The sequence below is a fragment of the Amblyomma americanum genome, chromosome 4, assembly GCF_052857255.1.
Source record: "Amblyomma americanum isolate KBUSLIRL-KWMA chromosome 4, ASM5285725v1, whole genome shotgun sequence".
NCBI classification, from domain to species: Eukaryota; Metazoa; Arthropoda; class Arachnida; order Ixodida; family Ixodidae; genus Amblyomma; species Amblyomma americanum.
In genome coordinates this window covers 174,731,977-174,754,699 of record NC_135500.1, presented here as the reverse complement: position 1 = coordinate 174,754,699, position 22,723 = coordinate 174,731,977, and the positions used below count along the sequence as shown (strand labels likewise).

Sequence of the window (22,723 nt, the reverse complement as noted above, 5' to 3'; positions counted from 1 at the left end):
GCGATCGTAAATATTTACAGTTGAACTTTACGGAATCGCGTTCACAGTAACGTATGCTAGTCTTCACCAAAAGTAACCATGCAACTGGGTTTGTTTTTTAGCTATGTAACGAAGCACTTATGGCACCCATTAAGCTTTAAACGCATGTAATGTAGGTAGAACCTTTATTCTCCCCTACTGAGAACTTTTGATGCACAGGGGTGCCGGAAAGGGCACCCCTAAACCACACTATACGGCTGAGAGACTTTTGGCAGAGACGGCACATCCGTATGTTCAGAGAGGGCTGGGACTTGTCGCAAGTTATGTTTCACAAGTACCGCGTCTGTCAAAATGGCGACAAGCCCGTATTCCGTCAGGATGATTTATGTTATTTGGCCCCAGGTATATAACTGTAGAATATCTCAAAATATGCAACAGTTGCGTCCAAACCACAGCTTGAAGAGTAAAATGACCCCGAAAATGTATTCGTAAGTAGTTACAGCTCATTACCGCGTAGCAGGGGTTGTTCTGCAAATTGCGAGTTTCCGAGGTTACCATTTCTAAGGCGACGTCCATGGGCCAAAGCGCGAATCCCGAACGGTCATCTCCCCCTTATCCGTAGCGGTTGGGCCTTTTGGCACATACAAACAGGCTCAGCTTAAGTTGGCAAACGATGCACGTCTGCCTCCAGGCCCTGCAGTTGTGTGGTTTGTTCGCCGGAGGTCATCGCGGTAAGAAGCATGGCCAGGGATACTCTGTTCCAGTTTTCCTCCTGTACGAGTCTGACCTTGCACCCGACCCAGGAAGTCGGTCGGAAGGCAGAAGCTCCGCGACGACCGCGCGCGAGAACTCGCTCCGATTCGCTATCTCTTGTCTCGGTGAGCAATGGCCCTGTCGCATGCCGCTTCTTGGCATGAACGGTACCAGAACGGGCCTTCTACGTGTGTTCGCGCGCAGCAGCTCGGAAGCCGGCCCCAACAAGTGTGCTCGTTTTACGTGAACCAACAGAAATGAAACAAAACGAAAAGTTACGTTGACTCGGACGTCTTGTGGATACGCACCTTCATTCACCTGCTGCTATAGCGACTGCTTTTACGGCTCTGTTGGCCAACTTTTAACCAGTGTGTCAAATTTGTTCGTGCTGATTAGCAATCGAGTGTCCTGTTTTCGTTCCTGCCGGTGATTCGCTCAGTGGCGGAGTCAGAGAAGCCACTGAAGTTAGGGTTGTTGTCTGTCGTGCCGGACGTTAATGCGCGCAGTTGGCCGAGAGACAGGAAGGGGATTAGATTTAGTGAACGTCCAGCTGCAGTTCTTTGAGATTTTGCAGTTCAGGAGTTTCGGTCGTCTAACCATAAAAGGAAGTACAGCCTTTAGTCAAAAGTTAAGAGCCCAGTGGCCTGCTTCCAAGCCATGTAGTACGGTTTTTGTAGACTTTGTGGAAGTCCTAACTATCGGAGCAGTTAGAGTGGGGTTTTTTTTTCTCACCTGTAGGAGATTTTGGATGCTGTCAATGCACATCGAGCTAGACAGCATGGCCCAGACGCGAAAAGCCTCGGCTTCTAACCATTTAGCAAAGGATGTACAGTCGGGTACAAAAGTCTCTGGACCACGTGCTCCGTAAAAGAAGCCGATAGCTCTAGTATTAGCAGCTGCCGGAGACCACACTTGTGGAGGTGAAAGAGCAAGATTTTAGCTTTCACCTCCACAAGCGTGGTCTCCAGCCTGGAGCTAATACTAGAGCTATTAGCTTCTTTTACGGAGCACACGGTCCAGGGACTTTTGTTTCCGACTGTACTTGGCACACCTGTGCACCTTCGCATGCAATCTCTCACAGACATCAATTTGAAATGTTGGGTGTTTGCGCGTGGGTGAGCGTTCGCAGCGGGCAGTGCAGGCAGAAATACATGTAACAATCGTCACCTCTTAATACGTAGCTGAGGCTAAAAAGACATTGTTTTGTCGAGCCACTAAGCTGGCAATGTCCGAGTGCTACATTGAACTGGGACACCCTCAGCCGCGTCATGAATTTCGTGGCATAAACTGACTTTTAATTGCACGTAAGGCATCGGTTTTTATGACTGAAAGCAGAAAATAACAGCGGCCTCTTCACCAGAGGAAAAAAAAAAACTTGACCGTGGACATTATGCTGCCGTTTACCATGCAGGAAGGAATGCTTCAGGAGTAATCAATTTCCTTTTTCTGTGAACGGAAGAACATCAAGCGGACACGCAAATGCCCGAACAGGCAGGTTAAAAATGGCATAGAGTAATGCAGAGAATAAAAATGCCATGGACCTCATGTCGTGAGAAATCCCAGAATTGTACAGGACGTGCAGACGTTAGGCAATACAAAGTACTGTGTGCACAGAATCGCGGGGTCTATCTAATACGGACAGAGTCGGACGTAAAGAATTTAGCAGCAAGGAAACGTGCAGTAGTTCGTAGTACTGATGGAAGACAGATATTCCGCCTAGCCGAGTGAGACGGGGGCAACGTAGATGCAGTTAAAGCGAAGCTGCCAGTAATAAACCCAGAATGACCTACAGAAGCAGGAGGTAAAAAAGCTGGACAGGACAATCGCAAACTCTGGCAGAAAACAATGTGCTTGATAAACAACGCGAGAGCTTGAAAGCATCGATCCCAAAGGCAATTTAGAACTTTAAGAAGTCAACTAGCGAAATTCACCCGTACATGAAAGCCAAGTTGCATCCGTGAGTTTAAAATGGAGAGGAATAGCAGGTGAATAAGATGGGAGGGAGTGCATCTGAGGCTGTCGCTCCCACATTATGAGCAACAGCTTTCTCACATCCCTGAAAGAGAAAGTGTATAGCTGGTGCACCTTGCCTGATCTCACCTGTGGGGCCTAAACCTGGGGGCCATCATAAACGCTAGAAATTAGTATAATAACAGTGCAGCGATCAGCGGGGACTGAGGAAATGGACTTGGGCAGGTAGCGTAGGGCTCAAGACTCAGAATCGGTGCTCTGTTAAGTTGTCAAAGTGGATGCCAAGGAAGAATAAACTTAGTAGAGGGCTGCCGAGATCCATTTATGCAGTGACGAGCTTCGAACTTCGCTGGAGTAACGTGGTCGTGGATGGCGCAAGACAGGAATATTTAGAGGCCATTGAGAAAGCTCTTTGTCCCTTATTGTACATCACTCCAATGATAACGCTTATAATAACGATGATGATTTCTCTACATATGAGCGCCGCACAGTGCTACAGAGTTTGTGTTGTCCTGAACTCATGGAGCGACTTTTCGTATACCAGCCCAGTTTGCCATCGTGGCGATGCGTTCATCCTCAGATTTCCTTTTTTAAGATCGATTATGCAGCACAAGTTCAACTCATCCAATTACATCCTCCAGCGAACTTGTATACAGAGCGCTCAAGCAGCGTCGGATGTAGAGTGCTGGCGACATCTGCCGTCACTTTAATGTTGGCACAACTTTCTAAAACGATCTCATCGCAGTCCGGCGAAGACTCCTACACCAGCAAATGCGTTGACTGTTATAATGCTGCGCATCAGTCCCGCACCACCTGCCAATTTCGCAGCTCTGATTGTATACGGCACACGGCAATATACACGGGATTTAGAAGCGCCTTTTCTCATGGAAGAGCCTCATCAAGTGCGGAAAGGGACGGGCCATTTTCACACGCGTCACACGGGGGCGTATAGTAACTGCGACGAGCGCACGAATGGCCGCAATTAGCGCGTCACGTTTCGAGGAAAGCGCTCTCCGTGAAGCGAAATCGGTGCCGTACCCGTCGGCATCGCCATTCACCACCCAAAGTTGTGGCCGGCGCCGGTTTCTTTTCTCGCTGGGACAGCGGCAGGGAGAGTGCATGCCCAGCGTGCGCGCGCGTATACGTGATCGTGACTAAGCCTCGCGCAGAGGAACACGCGATGTGATGAAGGAAGCATGTCGAGCATGCACCAATTTGCTTAATACGCGCCCAGTGCCGAGTCTTCCCGATCCTGGGTGCATGCTGCTCATTATGCATCCCAGTGCGAACGTGGCGGCGCATAAAGTCGCGCGGGCCAGCGCTGCACGCGCGAAGTTCGCGGCAGGAAGTGCTCAGCGTGCGCGCGCATCATCGCCACGATCTCAACCGTGCTATAGTTGCATGCAGTACTGCACAACCTGCCGCTGCGATTTGTCTAGTCAGAAGACAGGGAACACGTCCGACAACTGAGTCACAGCGCCGCCGTGAGTGACGGTTCTGAGAATCGCCGACACCTCCTCTTCCAGCGACTAAACGCTTGGGACTCGTTGCATTCGACATTTCATGAGACAGCAACTAGCGGAGGCCATTGAAGACGCCACCGATATCTATAGCTGCTGCAGACAACTATATATATAAGGACGCACGCGAGAAGATTTGGGTATCTACGCACTCTGTAGCAAGTATTGTACTGCACGGATTTACAGTCCGGCGCAATGGCGTATACGGCGTGGTCAAAGTGGCTTCTGCGTAGCTCACACACGCTGCTGCTTGCCGCATGTACCGCACCACGAATCCGGTGTTGAACGATGCACGCGTACAGCACTATTAATCGTGCGCCGTGCACCTGCTGACCACACGGCTAAAATGTAGCGGTCAGTGCAATGAACTGGAACGTAGCGTTCAGTCTGCAACGGTTGTTTCAAGCTGTGCAACTAGATTTACACGCGGATACGCAGACACGGTAAAAACGAAGTACTCCGAGGAATGAGGAAAGATGTACGCACGTACAGCGGACCCCTAAGGCTGCAGGTTTTTGACAAAGACTGTACGTATTCCGGGACATATAGATTTGCTAAAGATGCGTCGAAAGTATACGGATTTAAATCAAGCGTATGAAGTCGGCCTATGCACAATATAATTATAAATGGTTTTTTGGCGAAAGGAAATGGCGCAGTATCTGTCTCATATATCTTTGGACACCTGAACCGCGCCGTAAGGGAAGGGATAAAGGAGGGAATGAAAGAAGAAAGGAAGAATAGGTGCCGTAGTGGAGGGCTCCGGAATAATTTCGACCACCTGGGGATCTTTAACGTGCACTGACATCGCACAGCACACGGGCGCCTTAGCGTTTTGCCTCCATAAAAACGCAGCCGCCGCGGTCGGGTTCGAAGCCTATGCACAACTGTATTAGGCATTGAGGACAAAACTGCAGGTGAGTCGGTTCACGACCGTTGAACGCATGTTATAGTCAAGAAAGATTCAAGTGTATTCTATTTCGATAATATTTTTATTTATTTATTTATTTATTTATTTAAATGGCCTAAAGGCCCCTTGAGACAAGGCATTACACGGGGCACTACATATGCCAGGAACGCTGAATTTTCTGTTTCGAGGATATGCCAGGAACGCTGAATTTGAAGCGAGTGAATTGAGCGTTTGGATCTCATCTGCTCAGCAGACTTTTAAGCAGACAACCCCGAGGCTTGCATCAAATGAATTAAGAACTTCCGTGCAAACTCGACGAACAGTGGCCAGATATGGGCACTCAATGGAGCCTTAAGCTAATATAAATGTAAATTTCAGACGTCCGTAACTGTGAGAATGGCACGGCAATCCAAGCATCGGATTACCTGATAATCTCAACGAACTCACTATCTTGAGCCAGCTCTGTCATCTGGTGTACAGGGCTGGCACAAATGATTATTGTTACAATTTCATATTTCCATTCTTTCCCCAAAACACGCCTAAAATTATAATTTAACCGTTTAGGGATGATGACTTGACAATAGTTAATCCGAAGTATGCGTTTTACATGTGCACAGTTTTTGCCCACGCATCAGGGACCGACGCGGCGGCCAATTACTATTCGCACAGACAGGCGCACGAAACAGCCGGTATTCTCAGAGCATGTAAATAAGGTTAACACCACTTAAAAGAGGGAGTCTACCTGCCAATGATAAGCTTGGGGTCGCTAAAAGTGTACCTTAGGAAGATGAAATCGCAGATACGTTTGCTCTAAATATGAACACACTTGGAAGGTAACAGGAGGTGTAAGCTGTCAAGAAGTGAATTACGTTACACATATTTTGACACAATTAATTAACGCGGCATCAGGACACGTGACTGCCTTTACTCAGGTCGTCGTACAGCTATAGAATCGCAGGAGAAAGGAGACGTGCGTTTTGCAAACCAGGACGCTGGATGAGTCCCTGCGCGGTCGCCACTTCGTCCCTATACATATACAGGGGCGACATCGCGGACGAACGACGAAGCTTGACGTTTCTGATGGCTTTTTTCGTTGCAAATGATGGCCTCGTCTCAGACTCCAAGAATGCCGTTATGCGGCTTGCGAAAGTTCCAGGAAACCCATGTGTTTATCGACGGCCATTCGAGCGATGTCCGTGTAGATTCACTCGTGAGCGCACGGGGCACAAGTCAATGAATAAAGAAAAGCGCATGGAAGAGCAGCCACAGCCTCGCGAAGGCCTTCGAAGAGGTGCTGTCCTTGGTGGAGAATGATTACGGGCCGCCAGAGGTCACGTGCACACGCGCTTTCCGACCGGTTATAGCGCGAATCGTTGGCGGACGCGGTGTTGATGCGGCTGCGCTTATGGAAGCTCGGTCATCAGGACTCTCGGTCGCCGCTAACTATTACGGCGTGGCTGCGTTCGGTTTAATCACGTAAGCGCTAATCACCCGAGGCGCACCGTCAAACTCTGGAAGATTCATGCTCTCTACGATAACGCCTCGTTTACCGTGGGAATAAACATTCGCCTTCAAGTCGTTCTGCTTTCCTTACTCGATGCACAGCAGAAAGCGTTCCAGATGTTTTTTTTTCTTTGCGTATTTGGTAGTGGCATGTACGGTGATCAGCGCATTGAATAAGCTGCGCGATTTTTGTGCTGGTCTGTGAGGTTAAAAGAAATATCTCGTGCCACTTGTTGACCTTTGACTCTGGTATACTGGCACCGAGCTAACAAAATCATAAAAGGTCAGTGCCCTATAGCCTAAATATTTATTATTGCTAGTTAAAAGACAGAACGACCTACATTTGTCGCCCCCGCTATACGGACTCGGTACCAAGGAGACCCAGAAAGCAAGACAGCCTAACCCTGCCCGGTGCTTGGCTATTACTCCGGCTAATGAAGAACACTGTCCCTTGCCGCTGGCAAAGCTGGATGACCAGAAGCAAATTGCACGTGTGACATCGATGAGCACTGTGGGCACTGGGACATCCGGATACGCCTGGAGAGCGGTGGGGGGTGGCAGTGCAGTTAGGGCTACTTTTAGTCTGCTGCCTTGCGGCTAGGAGGGGAACCCGGTCAGCAGTGTGCGCACAGCTGGACGCGATGAGGTCATCGATGTCCTCGTCTCCGCAGGAGGCCGTTTAACTGCCTCTTCTAGTTCCTCCTCCTGATGAAGTTTCCCACTCGTCGCGGCCACCTTGACCCTTTCGAGCGGCGCTCCGGATCCCACAAGTTGTTGCCAACGTCCCTGCGAGCTGGTCGCGCGGGCAGTTAGGACCGCCAATACACGCTGTTTTTTTTTTTTCCTCTCCAGGGTGCAGTGCAATCTTCATATGAGCGCGCCTGCACTTCGCTCTACTAAAACCCTGCAGTGACGCCAAAGTTGAGGCTGGCATAGGCCAATCAGGGACGGGATGCGCTACGCTGCTCACACGCTAGAATCGTTCGGACTGGCCAGCACCTTGGCTGTCGTAATTGCGGCAGTTGTGACCAGCCAGAGCGCGAGCTCCGGCCTGTCAGTTATTCAAAGAATCGCTGATTACTATTGACACTAACTTTTTTTCTTTTTAACGTGTCACCTGCAGATATCGCCGTCTTGTTTACGTCGAGAATTACTGGCACATTTCCTTCACCACACCCTTTGGTTGGTACTAGCTACTATATGAGCGCTTGTTTTTACTTCTGTATGCCTTGGTGTTCGTATTAGTTTAGTATTTCTTCTTCGTTGTTTCATCGGTATGTTTCCTATTCTTCTTTTTGAATATCTGAGTTCGAGTTTGTGACCATGAATTGAACCACTTTTTCGTTTTTAAATCCATCCATATAATCCACTCCTCTGCTTCTCTCACGGGGCGTTTTAGGCACTGAAAAATAGATAAACAAATAAACTTCCTTGCGTTTCTGCAGCTATAGCCTCATGAATTACGCCACTGGTTGGCGGGCGTCAGCCGTATACCTTCCCCAACGCTGCACGAATCTGCCGAGGGAGAGAGTATGGATGTGTACACCGCCATGCAGGGGCGCCCTGCGGCGGTGCTCAAGAACTGGATTACGACACCGACGTCTCGAGACGCGCAGTGCGTGTGCTCACAGCAGAGTCGGCCAGAGCGGGCCTTGCCGCCGGCGCATCCTGTCAACCTGACGCAATCGCCACGGCTGGTTTGACCACTCACTCGTTTGGCTTGCTTTTTTTTCCTCCATTGACGGCACCTTCATTTCCATGCGCTGCGCAGCGTCTACAGCGACGACAACGACGTCTACACGCCGCTTAGAGACACGTAATTAGTAGCTCCCCGTAAAGGAAGCAACGCGGCTGGCAAGCAAAGCTTCTCTCGCCTGCTTTGCACTTGCTTCCACGCTTCCTTCTAGCTTTCCTTTTTTGTTGTTTTGCTACCTTGACAGACAGGTGCAGTAAATTAGGAACCGCCTTCTTTGGGCGGTGCTCTGCTATGCGTCTTATTTCAGCCTGTCAGTCAGTAAATCGGGGACAAATATGATTTCCACCCGCAAAACACCCAAACAGAAAGCATACTGTAATTGGATACAACGCAAGAACGAAGCGGCAAGTGCCTTTCAAAGGGAGCCCTTCAGCCAATAGCATAGACCGCTGCTAATCCGTGGTTAATCCTCTATAACACTAGGTTAATCCGTCGTTAATGCTCGGTCGACTCCATTGGGTGGAGGGCTCCTTTGAGGGGCATTTGGCGCTTCGTTTTTTAATTGTATCCGCCTATATGGTGTCAGTGAGCTCACGTGTGGCCAACTTTTTTTTATAATGCTTTAGTTTAGAATCTCGATAACGCTGTCGGAAGAAAATGTCGTAATTCAAGTACGCCGGAACGCATAAACATATGATGTATACATTTTGAGATTAAGTTTTAGTACTTTTTGTGATAATTTCCAAAAAAAATATTCAGTACTTTTGCTATGTTGAGCTCGGCGCAATAACTTTATGAAGGGAAGGTGTATTTGCAACTATTCGCGTGATTCACATGCCTGCCTGAGTGAATTGTCTACTTGGACGAAATTTTAAAAGACAGGAGGGTGTAAGTTAAGGTATCCTAAATGTTCTACGACAAAAATAACGTAAAAATCTTACTCCACTAATTCCTTTCTTCTAATATTTCAGCTTCTTCGTATCATCTACGCGTAGCATTTCGACACTCTGCGTACGGATCTCCAAGAAAATGCGCTGGTGAAAGACACGTAAATGACAAACGACCGGTAATGACAATCATGAAAAATATTTAACTTCATAGAGAAATATGTACATTTCTTTTTAAAGCAAAGATTTTCTTTTCAGAACTTAGGTTCGGTATATGCAAGCAAAATCGCGAGGAGCACTTAGGTGTTCATGACGGACGTTTTCGTTACAGAGCTGTAATTGTTAAATTACCCATGTCCGGATTAGTGTTGGAAATTTCTTCCCCGAACTTGTTCCCAATCTGTGGCACTTCGAAGTCTGAAGCAAAGCCCTGCAGAATTCGGTACATGATGAAGCGCGGGCCTGCGAGGTAAACAGAGCGCCCGTGATGTATGCGCCGGAAGCGCAGAATGCAGCTGGAAACAGCGTGGCTGTGGGCTTCCGCTCGCGAGGCCTTGCACCCCACACACATATATTTTTAAATTCTTGCTGTTCACACTGCGCGCTGAAATTTCTACGGGGCCTCGAAAGAGAAACACCGGTGGCTGTTTGTGAAGGGCGTTTTGTGCGTAAACTTCTTTCCGCTGCCTCCCTCCACGACTACACCTCCCCCCCCCCCCCCCCCCACCAACGCAAATCTCCAATGTTGAAACCTTCTCCCGCGCTTATTTCTCTGCGCTTTTTATTGTCATTGGCTTTGGTTCGACGGCGATAAACTGGCCTTTGTTTCGTGCAAAACCCTCAGACAACGTCTTTCGTTCGTGACACGTCACATGTGCGCAAGAGCTCCATCGCAGCTGTTCTCGTTTCGAAAACAAAACAAGAAAAAAAAACTAGAAAGAAACTGTGGAAGGAAGAAACATGTGCGCAGTATAGACGGAATAAAAAGAAAAATCGTGCATTGAACAAAGCGTTTCTTCCCTAGATACCATTTTTTATTGTTGTTATGCATAAGTTCGGCAGGATTTATTCCGCGAGGTCTCCGCTGGTCTGCGCAACTGTATGCGACGCGCGCGCGTGCAGTGAAGTTGACCTTTGTGACGCCTTGTTCACGCCCTCGATTCAACTGGGATTCCGGCCAAAGAACGGATGTGAAGTGTTTTTCGCGTATCCCCGTTTTCTTGGCTTCCTGTGGCTGTGCTATTTGTAGCCTGCAGACAGCTTCCAAGTCACGTGAACATCCTACGGTTTCGCTGGGGCCTGTACCGCAGCTTGGATAGATGCCAGCGGCCCATAGAGTTCACGCCCACCCGATGCATATGGTAAGACACGTCACTCGACTTAGTGCAGAGCATCGTCGCCTTATTATTATTATTATTTTTCACTGCAGTCATCCTATCACCGTGATGGGGCGTTGTGTTGATCCGTGGCATGGTGCCTTGGATAACGCAGTGCCGCTTGTGCAAGGCTTAGGCCCAGATTGGGGATTCACGTAAGCGGTGATATTTGTGTGAGGTAGGATTGTTTCTGTGCGGGCCTCAGTAATGCGCATAGACCCACTTTCCGTTGTGCGTTTGTGCGCCGTATGACCTTGCGGCGAGACATCTACATTCTTAGTCAAAACAAGTCTCAAGTTCCGTAGGGATGAGGACGATAATGCGTTGCCCTTGCCTTCGAGAAACTGGAAGCACTTGCGATATGCACGATGAGCCACAGTGTGCGACCCAGAGGAAGACCTTGCAGGATACGCGTCGCTGTAGCTGTAGAGTACCTCTGTACTATACCGTTGCATAGACACACGTTGGCGGCGGAGCTAAAAAAAAACCTACTGCATCCAAACTCAGCGTCCTTGTTGGCACGTGCTTTGCGGCGGCGCGAACTGCGCTATAGCCTGTGCATGCACTGAATCCAGGATAAATGGTTTTGGCTCTGCAAATGCTTATGTTCTTTCAGCGCACATTTTGCTATTGTGAATGAGATATCTTGCTTACCCTTTTTTTTTGCTATTTTGAAAATACGTGAAATAACGCACAATTAATCGTTCACAATTTATACTCTTGCGTTTCATTTGGCTTAGCAGTTTCGTTAACGCACAGATGTGTGTATCCATGCACTGTTCGTATAGAATTTACGGCAAACACTCCTGCGGCTGCCAATCAGGTATTTTATCGTTTATGAATTCGAGCTCACGTCGGCACGGGTATGTGGAGGCTTATCGGACATGACCGGTATAGTTAACGTCTAGACTCCTTGAACTTCGGCCGAGATCATCGAAAGAAGCTGTTGATTCTTTTGCTATCCGACACAGAACGCGTTGCCATAGAAGTGCCGCGGCTGTATAAACTTTGGAGCGCTATCTGACCGGCTTAGCTGCTCCGAGACATCGCATATTTTGCCGGACGCATTGTTCGCACAGCGCCCCTATACATCGACGCACCTCTCCTGTCGCGCGTGCTTCCACCAACAATGACGATCGCAGGGGTGAGTTCAAGATTAATTTTCTAGTTCGCACCTCCAACGAGAAGAACAATTTTGTGGTTTTCTTTCAATTTAAATCAGCTTATTTATTTGTCCTTTTTTTTTCGTGTATTGCAACTGAATACGAGCTAGTTTGTATGTCAGTTCAGGTGCAGCAGGACCGCGTAGAATGCTGCTTTCTAATTCAGCTTTCCAGTGAATGCCCTAAACTATTCGGTGAGATTGACTTCGTGAGTTTGATGAGGTCTAGCAAAGCCAGCATAGTGCAAGACAAGATGCGACTGAGGTGTGATCAGGGATGCGTTCTACGAGTAAGAAAGACTGTACTGCCGTTCATTCATCGACGAATTAAACAAAGCTCGACTTATGGGCATTTGTTATCGCCAGACCGATGTCCTGCTTGAAAACCGTGCAAACTAATGCGCCCCCGTGCTTAAGCTTTCTGAATCCACGGTGTAGCATGTCTCGCGAACTATTATTTGAGTACAACGTGCTATCCAGACTTTTTTTTTTATTTCGGACGTAAGCAGCAAGTTAATTATATTAAGAAATAGCGTATACTGCCCAGTGCCGTCCATTTTTAATTCCGCCATCTTACACTGTTAGGAGTACAGTCGTCGGAGTACAACAGTGAAGCCCCGATGTGTTGCAACGAGGACAGCTTGACTAACTAATTCTACTTTGCTTGCTGCACATTCATTACCTTGAGTGATAAAAAAACATGTAGATACGTTCATGCGGGTGACCTTTACTGGTTTATTGCGTTTTGCTCCGACAAGCCTTGCTGAACACGCACCTATATGTAAGCTGTCTTTCTTTGCACACTTGGCTTCAGCTGCTCAAATTATGGATTGAAAAGTTGAGGATTCGCCTATCATCTCCTGTTTTCCTGATCGTGGGGAAAAAAAAAACCAAGCCATCTAGCGCTGTAATTAATTTAAGTAAACGTGTTGCATATCAGTTGTTGTCTATTAGTATGTACAACCATAGACACAGTTTGCGGGATGCCAAATTCGCGGCAAAAAAGAAAAAAAAAATGCTTGGTCCAAGTGAAGCAGGTCAATGAAAAGCATAGATGCATGAGTAGACATGCGCGCTCCATCCATTGGAACGAACATCAGCCGATTTTTTAGCGAGGTAGTTTAGAATTAATTTAAGTAAACGTGTTGCATCTCAGTTGTTGTCTATTAGTATGTACAGCCATAGACACAGTTTGCGGGATGCCGAATTCGCGGCAAAAAAAGAAAGAAAAAAATCTGCTTGGTCCAAGTGAAGCAGGTCAATGAAAAGCATAGATGCATGAGTAGACATGCGCGCTCCATCCATTGGAACAAACATCAGCCGATTTTTTAGGGAGGTACTTTAGAATTAATTTAAGTAAACGTGTTGCATCTCAGTTGTTGTCTATTAGTATATGTACAGCCATAGACACAGTTTGCGGGATGCCGAATTCGCGGCAAAAAAAGAAAGAAAAAAATCTGCTTGGTCCAAGTGAAGCAGGTCAATGAAAAGCATAGATGCATGAGTAGACATGCGCGCTCCATCCATTGGAACGAACATCAGGCGATTTTTTAGCGAGGTACTTTAGAAGAATTTTGTTTTCCGCGAATCCGAGTCCCGCAGACTTTTGTCCATGACTGTACATCGTATTTTATGTAAGCAGGGGCGCCTTCCTTAAATGACAAAACCCTCGTCCCCATAGAATCCAAAAGTTGTCGCATGTCAGTATGAGGACATTCGATTACGCCTGACCGTATACGGCGCCGTGACGTCACCCGTTAAGGAAATTACAGGCGGCGACGGTGCGGGCTGTTCTACTGCGGTAACCTGCGTAGCGTGTGCGCGACCGTGACGTGTGTGCGGCCGACAAATAAGCGCAGCCAAGCGGTTCCCCTTGTTGCAGAGCGGGGGAGAAAAAGAAGAACGGGAACGACCACGCTGCCGCAGCCGGTCGATCCCATTCGCGTGGAGCGCGCTCGTCGCGGCACCCACGTGGCCGCAGCCATTGTCTCGCGTTTCTGGGACGTCCCGCGCTCGCAACCATACAGCGAAGCTGTCCCGCCACCACAGAACCCGCGCGCACGCCGGCATCGGAGCACCTCTGAGCAGCCTTCTGCGCGGTGGCCTGCCTGGTGCGACTCGATGCTCACTGTCTGGAAGTGACGTCCGCAGGGCTGACCAGGAGCGGCGTGTTTGGAGAGGTCGTGTCTCCTTCTGGTTAGCGTTGACGCACCCTTCGGTTAGTCACTTAATTCCCTTAATTCACGGCAGAACACTTGGAATCGGCTCGTCGTTCTTAGTTTCACCTCCGGCATTTGCTGCGCTATGGTCTGTTGGCCGTTACGGTCCGCTATGGTCTCTGAGTCGGCCAGGAGTGGAAAATTCCTCTAGATTTCCTGAGGTCTGGCTTCTAATGTCATCGGATGTGCACCACGACAGCGTTGGCGCCTTGTTCAGTTAGTGGCATCGCGCGCTGTCTCACTCTTCCTCCGGTGAGGTGTATAAGAATATCCAGCGCTGTTCCGATTTCCCGCAAGCTTTTCTGTGCACGTCGCCTTTCCACTGTATAGGCCAGCATTCTCGGCAAGCTACAAGAACTTTTCCCTCACGGCGCGTGCGTCCAATCCCACAGCTCAGAGACACTCCTCTCTCAGAGCCGCCTTTGCTCTGGCTTCCTCCTCACGTTTTCGCCAGATGTTTGAATCGTTGACTTTATTCATTCATCTGCTTGCCTTGGCCTGACATATACCCGCTTACGCGCCCTTTTCGTGTAGCCTTCCATCTGAACTGAGCAAGTGCGCTAGTGTTTCTGCCGCAAAGGCTCTGTGTAATGTTGATGTTTGCTTCATTTTAACCGAACTCGCATGCCAACTGCTTCTTTGGGGAGGTCGCAAATCTTCCGGTTCACTGCAACTTCCTTGAATTAACACAACCGCTTCCGATCATTCTGTACGCTCCGTGAATTCGCCGTGCTCAGATTTTATACTTTCTGTTTAGAAAGCCTATTTGCTCTGAGATTTCGAATCGTGGTCCCTCAGCTTAGCCACTGAGTCCACCCAGTCTTCAATACGTGGAATTGCGGCTTGCAACTGTGATGGGAGTAAGGGTAAGTGTTCATTTCCTTTTGTGCATCTCCTTTTAAAGTTGGAAATATTATGTTTGTGCGCTTTGTTTCGCTTCTCACTGCGCGCCGAAGAGTCGCCGCCGGTGCGCGAGAGGTCAGTAACCTTTCGAGATGAACTTTCCGCTTCGTGCTCAAAATTTCAAACAATGTCCTCCAAAAGTCGACGAGGATGATTTCCTCCTTCAGCGGTAAGAAAGTTCGAAGTAGAAAACACGTCGCAAATTGAATCCGAACCTATGACCTTCGCGTCGAAGCTGCGCCACGCGACCTCTCGTGACCTTGTGGCCGACGTCCAGCGCAGAGGACGCCCTCAAGAGGTCCTCAAGAGCTCGTGTTAGCGCTTCTCGCAGGTAAAAAAAATAAAGAGGAGGGGGAAGGGGCAGGTGCAGCATAGGAGCTTTTCCGCGCGGCCCACGTTTCTTCCTTGGGGGGTCCTTTCAGCCGCGCTAATGGCTGCGGCGGTGACAGTCCGACAGGCTGCGGGAAACAGTAAACGCCCGAGTGTGTCGCGCTTTCGCCCACGGTCGAAGGAGGAGTCGCAGAGGGGACCGAAGAGAGCCGTCGCCTTCTCGGTCGTGACTCCGCGGCCGAGTCGTGACTGCGCTGTTGGTAAACAAACGGCGACTCTCCCGCTGGGATGAATGCTCGGGCTGCGTCACGCTTGACGCGCCCACGCTGGCTCACGCTCTTCGTCTGCCCTGCCGTCGGCCAGCCGCTTAGCGGGGGCCTTTGTCGCCGCGACTCTGCCGTGCGGTGTCCCTCCGAGGCGTGTCCGCCGGTCAGCAAGTTACGAAACGGCAACGATGCCTTTCTCTCTATTCGTAATCTCTTGGCTCATTCGCTTGACTAAGCGAAACCTGACCGCGAGTTGGCGGGAAACTTCGTTGCTTTGCTGATCGGGGTTGAAACGTTCGCGGTTGGCAAGCGCGATTGAGTTATGTGGAAATGCGAGTAATACGAAATGCTTATAACTGGTCAACTGAATTTGATGGCTTGTATGAACAGCGCGAGGAAACAAACCCCTTACTCTTTTGAGCTTACCGACATCTGCTCTTGCGTACCTTTCGGTATGTTCATGTGGTGTCACTTGCACAGCGCCTGCAACCTTATGGAAGTTGAGAAAACGAAAAGTATAGACCAAGCAAAGAACTCTCTTCTGTGAACTTTAGTGTTATTTTCACGTGCGGGGTCATTTCGCTGCCGCCTTGTACGTGTGCTTAGTCGGTGCTTGAGTCGATCTTACATACATGCGCCTTGTGCTGATAGTCTTGTTATTTATTTATTTTGTTTATTTATTTATTTACAAATACTGCGGTCTCAACGAGACCAAGCAGGTGGGCATATCGTACAACATTTTCTCCCGATTAAGATCAATTAAAAATAAGCTCTTGCGTTTAACATGTGAAAGAGAACGAAACATCTGAAAGAGAACAAAAGTGAACAAGCACGCAATTCAGATATGTAGAATGATTTTTACGTAATCTCACAGAAATGGACTTGCATACGCTACCCTCACAATAATGATAACCTGATAAAATTACGGAAAAAGACGTCACAGAATGTCACGACGCAAAATACAGCAGCAGCGCCTGGTCAAAATTGTCAGTGGAAAAAATTCCAGAGGGGAGACCATTCCACTAACTGTATCAGGAAAAAAAAAAAAGAATATTTATACAAGTTAGTACGGGCATGGAAAGGCAGCAAATTGTGAGCGTGACGGTGCCTTGACACACGTGGCAGGTAACGTTGAATGTATGGCCGTACATTAAATTCTAGCGACTTGTCATACATCGTGAAAAGAAATTTAAGTCGTGCTGTAGTTCTTCGCAAGTTGTCGACAAGTTGTCCAAAGTCTACTTATCAAAAGTGACACATACTCCAAAGAATGAGAGAAAAAAAAAAGAAGGCTAATGGGTACTTAGTTTTCACGTGCAACCTGCGAGCTGTCAGGTGTGCCGTATAATGAAGAGTGCCGGATGAAATGTTTGAATACCTCAAGTTCTTTAGCGCTAATCGAAATCTCGGTGCATGAGGGTTTTCGCATTCCACCTCCATCTGTGTGTGGCCGTCAAGGACAAGATAAAACACGAACGCCTAGGCACCACAAACGGTTATCATATTGTTTCAGCGCGACGTACACAGAAGCGGCAGAAAGACAAAGACAACTGGAACAATACGATGAACGATAACCAATACTCACCTATACCCCGTACACAACCACATGTCACGGTAAAAGGAGTTGTCCGATACATTCACTCGATGGCATATGTTCGTGTTCGTGTGGATTTCGCTCAAGTACTGGGCCACGTTGGGCTCTCCTTCCGTATCACTGCTGAGTAAGTTGATAACAGTGCTTGCTCTGTTCACACTACACATTGATGTTCAGAATGCAAGCAAGGAAACTCTTCGCATGCTTTTGACCTGCTTCGCCCGCATTTTCAGTTTTGCTCGCTATCTTCCGTTCAAAGGACGTGTACTGCTGTGTTAAGATAAGAGGCGTCGAGTGTCGTCCTTATCTCTGGTCAGCGCCCGGGTTCTACTTCCTAACTTCCTCAAAGAGGCGAAAGCAATACTTCTTTGATGTTATTTTATTTTGGTGTGTTTTAGTTTAGTTCAGTTTATTTTAGTTTAGTTTAGTCAAGCCAGTTTGGCTGTTTCTTCACATCCGTCCCAAAATGAACCAACCTGTCCGAGAGGCGGAAGCCGCGTTGACCGCCCTGTTGATCTCGATACACGCGCCCACCGGCGTTACCAGAACACGAAAGAACGGCAGAAACAAAGCCGTCTTTCCGATCGACCGGAAACCACCGGGGCCACTTCCGATTTGCGAAACGCGGCCCCTGGACGCGTGCCTTAGACCGGAACTACCGATCGCTACGCCCACTCCTCGATCGAGTCTTGGTCTCGAACTCGCGGAAGTGGAACTGTCTGCTCTCCCCCACTCCTCTCCCCCCCCCCACCCCACACTCTCACCCTTCTTCTTCAAATCTTTGGCCACTTACTCCCGGCGTATACCTTTGCGTGAATATGCGGCCACGCGATCGGCGTTGAGAATCGGCTGTTTTGCCGTGCCACACGTCTTCGCTCCAAACGCGTCACCTTTCTCCTCCCCTTCCCTCCCCGGCGTTTCTGAACCCGTTATTCGGTTACTGCCTCCCGTGAGATTGAATAGCTTGTTTGCCGCGCGCTCGGTTATGGAGTCCCATTCAGGCGCGCCTATTACGCGCGCCAACGGCGCCGGGCTTTCGTTCGTTTATTTATTTATTTGTCCCGCTCGACGCGTTGTGTTCGCCGAAACGTAACCGCGGCGTGGCCACTTCGCCCCAAGCTCGTTTATCGACTGACGGCTACTGTCAGGAACTTCGCTCGCTCGCCATAGTCCGTATCACTTTTTTTTTTTTTTTGACAGAACGACTGGGCCGCGCCGCATTCCCCTCGCGCGGGGGGGGGGGGGGGGGGGGGGGGGGGGGCATGCGCTGCCCTTTTCCCCGTATATACACCCTCTGCATCATCAATCGTTTCGGTTTCGGCCTCTGCGCGTGCGTGCCGGATAAGCAGCGCCATTGTCTCCCGTTGTTATCCTCCAGCAAAGAGGAGAAAAATGACGTCTGCACTCGCCAGTTGCTCTGCCTGCGTACTTTAGTGCAGCGACGTCGCCTTCGTATGCGGAGAGTAATCGCAGAACTTGCATTCGGTAGCACCGTGCTCGGCGAAAGCTGTTAAAAGCACCGCGCTTCTTTTGCGTAGACGCTCGCGTGTAAGCCGTGAGGTTTGGAATTGATCTCGCCGTCTGAGTGACGCATTTATGCTGATTTTATTTTAGCTGCATAGAGGATCATACCCAACAATTCTGGACAGAAGCAATTTTTGAGCGGGAAACCGTTTATGAACGTAATTTTTTCATATAATGTAAGATTTCGCTATAACAATCAACATATTCGCAGATCACCCGACAGCAGCCTTGTACTTTTTTTTTCTATTACCGTTTTTGGTATCGTCAAAAGCGTTCCCCATTGCTTTTCTATGGGAGTCTTAACTCTTCGATGCAATCGAGAGAAACACTTGAAAGGAAAGGTTTTGCTACATATCGGAAGAATAGACCATTACCTTCAATATTTCTATAACAGTGTCACAATTTTCAAAATTTTTGTCCGGGAATGTTGGGTGTGATGATGAGCAGAGTTAAATAATTTGCACAGGGATGAATGACACTGGTGGCATAGCTCTGTGTGGGGGGAATTGCGCTGTGCTCATTACACCACCCTGCACAGGCTGACGTGGACCAGGTCACTCGCCGGTCACGCTGGAGTGGACACTATAGCAAAGGTGGAACGCCGCTGACCATCTTGGTCATCCCTGCCGTCCCCATTCTTCGTTCAACAACCTCTTGAAACAAAAGCGGTCGTTTCTCAACAAACCCAAAAAGGAATTAAGTTCGCTGCCCGAGAGGACTCCGGTTATCAAGAAGTCCCGTCCGCTCTGGTCTCTTCGAGAGTTAATGCGGACAGACCTACTTGTGGCGAAGTGCGTTTCCTGTTCTGAGTTCGCTGCCGTGGCCGCTGGAGCGTACACTTCGTCATTCCTTCGCGGTCATATTTTTCCCCCCTCGACTGTGATTTTTCCCTGATGCTCGGTGACCCGGCGTGGAACGCGTCTTTGACGAAGAGGCTCTCGAATTTACATGCGCGCCTGCTCATCCTTGGCTTGAAAAAGAAAAGAAAAATGAAATGAATGGAGGTCAGCCGCGGCGGTCGGTCGAATTCGGCCACGCGCACGAGGACGCGTCCCCCCGCCCTGTAGATCAGATACGTCCGTGGTGCGTTTAGTACTTTGCGAATCGGCGCATACCGGCCTCATCTGCAGGCTTGGCTGCGGCGGATTGAAGGGTCGGATCGAAGAACCACGCCTCGCTAGACTGAAAAACGGGTCTCGTAATTTCCTTAATCACGGCGTTATACCCCTCGAGAGCGCCATCCGCTCTGGCGTGAAGCGGGCGTAATAGTTCGTGACCCGCTTTGTACCAACCAACTGAAAGTCATTCATCTGCTGTGATAGGACTGCTCCCAAAAGCGGGTTATGGCCTTCAGCTCTACCTATTCAACGTGATCAAGGGGTTCGGAGAGCTTGCGGCTTTGCGCAATTTCATATTGGCGCTAGACGCCGCTATAAATCATAAGCATAATTATAACACAATGAATATATAGCTCCTGTGTACGTGAGTCGTCACTTTCTCGTCCTGCCACTACGCGCTGTTTTCTGACGCATTACATCTTTAACGTGCGATGTCAGTGCACGTTAAAGATCCCCAGGTGATCGAAATTATTCCGGAGTTCTCCACTACGGCACCTCCTCCTTCCTTTCTTCTTTCACTTCCTCCCTTATCCCTTCCCTTACGGCGCGGTTCAGGTGTCCAACGATATATGAGACAGATACTGCGCCATTTCCTTTCCCCCAAAACCAATTATTATTATTATTATTATTATTATTATTATTATTATTATTATTATTATTACTTGAATATAACAGGAACCAGCCATCTAATCATCAGGATGAGTAATCATCAGCAGTCATCAACATGGGTTCAACGTGGTAGCATGTGGCTCAAAGGCTAACACGAAGCAGTCTCTTTCGCCGGCGTCTGAAGAACAGTCTGCAATAACTTTTCGCGAACAGCGGTTGCTCCGTGAGAAACGTTGACAGCCCTTTCCACTACGAGCAAGTTCGTACTATGAATTATTGACGACCGGTGTCCTCCACGTGTACAGGTATAGCATCAAAATATACTAAAAGGGAACAGTCGATGTGCGCACAAGAACAAATTCTGCTTCTGCACAAAAGTTGAAAACGCCTCAAGAGCGTTATTCAGTCAGAGGAAAACTATTTAGAACAAAGGAAAAAGTGTGTTTTTCATTCATGCCTGTACTGTAATATCATTGGCTGAACGTGGACATATCGGCACTAACTGTGCAGCACCCGGGTGGCACGTTGCAGTCTGACGGCACTAATAACAGGCAGTCTGCCTACATTGAAACGTCTTTGCTTTTGCCTTTTTCGTTGAGCCAGTTGACGTTTCCAGTGTGGTGAGAAAAATGCATTTCAAGTTCATAGACAGCTCTATACAGCTATGAGAAGTAAGTGTAATCGATATAGTGCGGCCGCACAGAATAGTGTACAGTTTAATTCCACAGTCGGTTGCTAAACATTTTCGTTGTAAGACAGGGTTTCATTATCTTACGGTTAATTACCGCCAGGCTATGAGCGCATGCAGCCAAACTGCGTAAATACTTGGACACCCAGTTTGTCTTGTAGATGCGCTACAGACATATCACTACAGTCGGATACAACTCATCGCCCTTGCACCTTTCTGGCGCGAAACCGCAGGGGACGGCAGATGAAATGGGAGTAACCACGGATTAATATAACTAACTGCGGTGTCAAAAAAAAATTCTGTTCATTCCATTTGCTGAAGGGCTCCTTTCAGGGTCATTTTCCGCTTTGTTCTCGAGTTTTATGCGACTGTGTCTGCAGCGAACCTGCAAGCAAATGTGGCTCTGACATGTGAAAGGTCTTAGAGTGAGAACGAAGTGAGAGTTCGTCTTTGTGAACTGACCACAGCCAGGGTGCTATACCGAATAATTACGCCTTGGCGTCCAGCTTCGACTGTATCAATGCAAGCTGTTTTCCGCCCTGGCAGTATATACACGACACCGAGAAGTTATCGAGCCATGACTTATCGCCGTCGTAAACGTGCGACTTGTTTGCTTGCTTGTGCCCGCGCGTTGGGCCCCCCCACCTTGTTTGGGCGGCCCTGCATTGGGCGGCCTGTGCACTGATGGCTACATCGTTTCCTCGTGGAAACTGCTGCAGCACCGTTCTGCTCTGTTTGACACGGCGGAAAAGGCCTGTCCGGCACGCCCCCTTCAACTCCTCGCGCGCAGGCCGGGCCTCCTCCATCCATGGACCCGGCGTTCTTGTTTCCTACGCCTCACTTCGTGAAAAGAAAGAAAAAGAAACGCCGAGAAGTAAATGGCTTCACGCGACGATTTCGTCGCCTCGGTATACGTATTACCTGACTGGAGTTAGGCCTGTTTGTACAGTCCGCGGGGAGCGCTGCTGCAGCGCGCCGACGGCGAACGCGGTCTTGAGAACGAGTTTACGGCGCCCGATTGTTTTTGTTTGCGATGGAACAGTCAATTGCGCTGGGCAGCGGAATCACGGCTGGCCGACGCGTCCCTGCGCGCTGGTGCGCGAATGCTGAGATAGCCCGAGTGTAGCCACAGGTGGAGGGGGAACGTCTGTTGCTTCTTTAGAAGGGTTAACTGCAGCACGTGCTCAAAGGCCGGTCGTCGTGCTCTTGCGTATACATCTTCTTTGAGGGATGCCCGTCGGAACTTGGCATAAGTGTTGGTCCAAACCGAGCGGTTATAGTCTCGAGCCACTACAGCCAACTCCGAGGCCGGCTCAGAGTGTATTTCGAGCGTTGTTCGGTCTCAAGTTGAAGAGAAACGAAACAATTTCATGTGGCGCGTCTGCCGCATGCACGACGTTGGGACCAGGCGATTTACTGTAACGTCACATTTACGTTACGTTGGGATATCATATGCGTACTACAATTTTGATTTCTTTTATCCTCCCAGAGACCGCCGTCTCAATCTGATTAAGCATTGCAGCCATCAAATGGAGCCAGCACTTTCAAAGCTGCTGCCTAATTTGCGAAAACTGAGAAATCACTGGAAGGAGAAAACTTCCCGCAAGAAACTCCTCTGCAACTTTTTTTTTTTTTGTTAGAGCTATGGCAAGGTCTCCACGTGCTGTCTGTACGGGACAGAATTTCGCATGTTGAGGCGCTTAGCTCCTCACTGCGTA

General features: G+C 48.9%; 1 protein-coding gene across 1 annotated transcript in view; it reads left to right on the top strand.

Annotated features, from left to right (window-relative positions):
• Window positions 1-22,723, top strand: part of LOC144128694 (glutaredoxin domain-containing cysteine-rich protein CG31559-like) — a 100,339-nt gene that overhangs the window by 64,741 nt on the left and 12,875 nt on the right. The gene's annotated exons all lie outside the window — the stretch shown is intronic.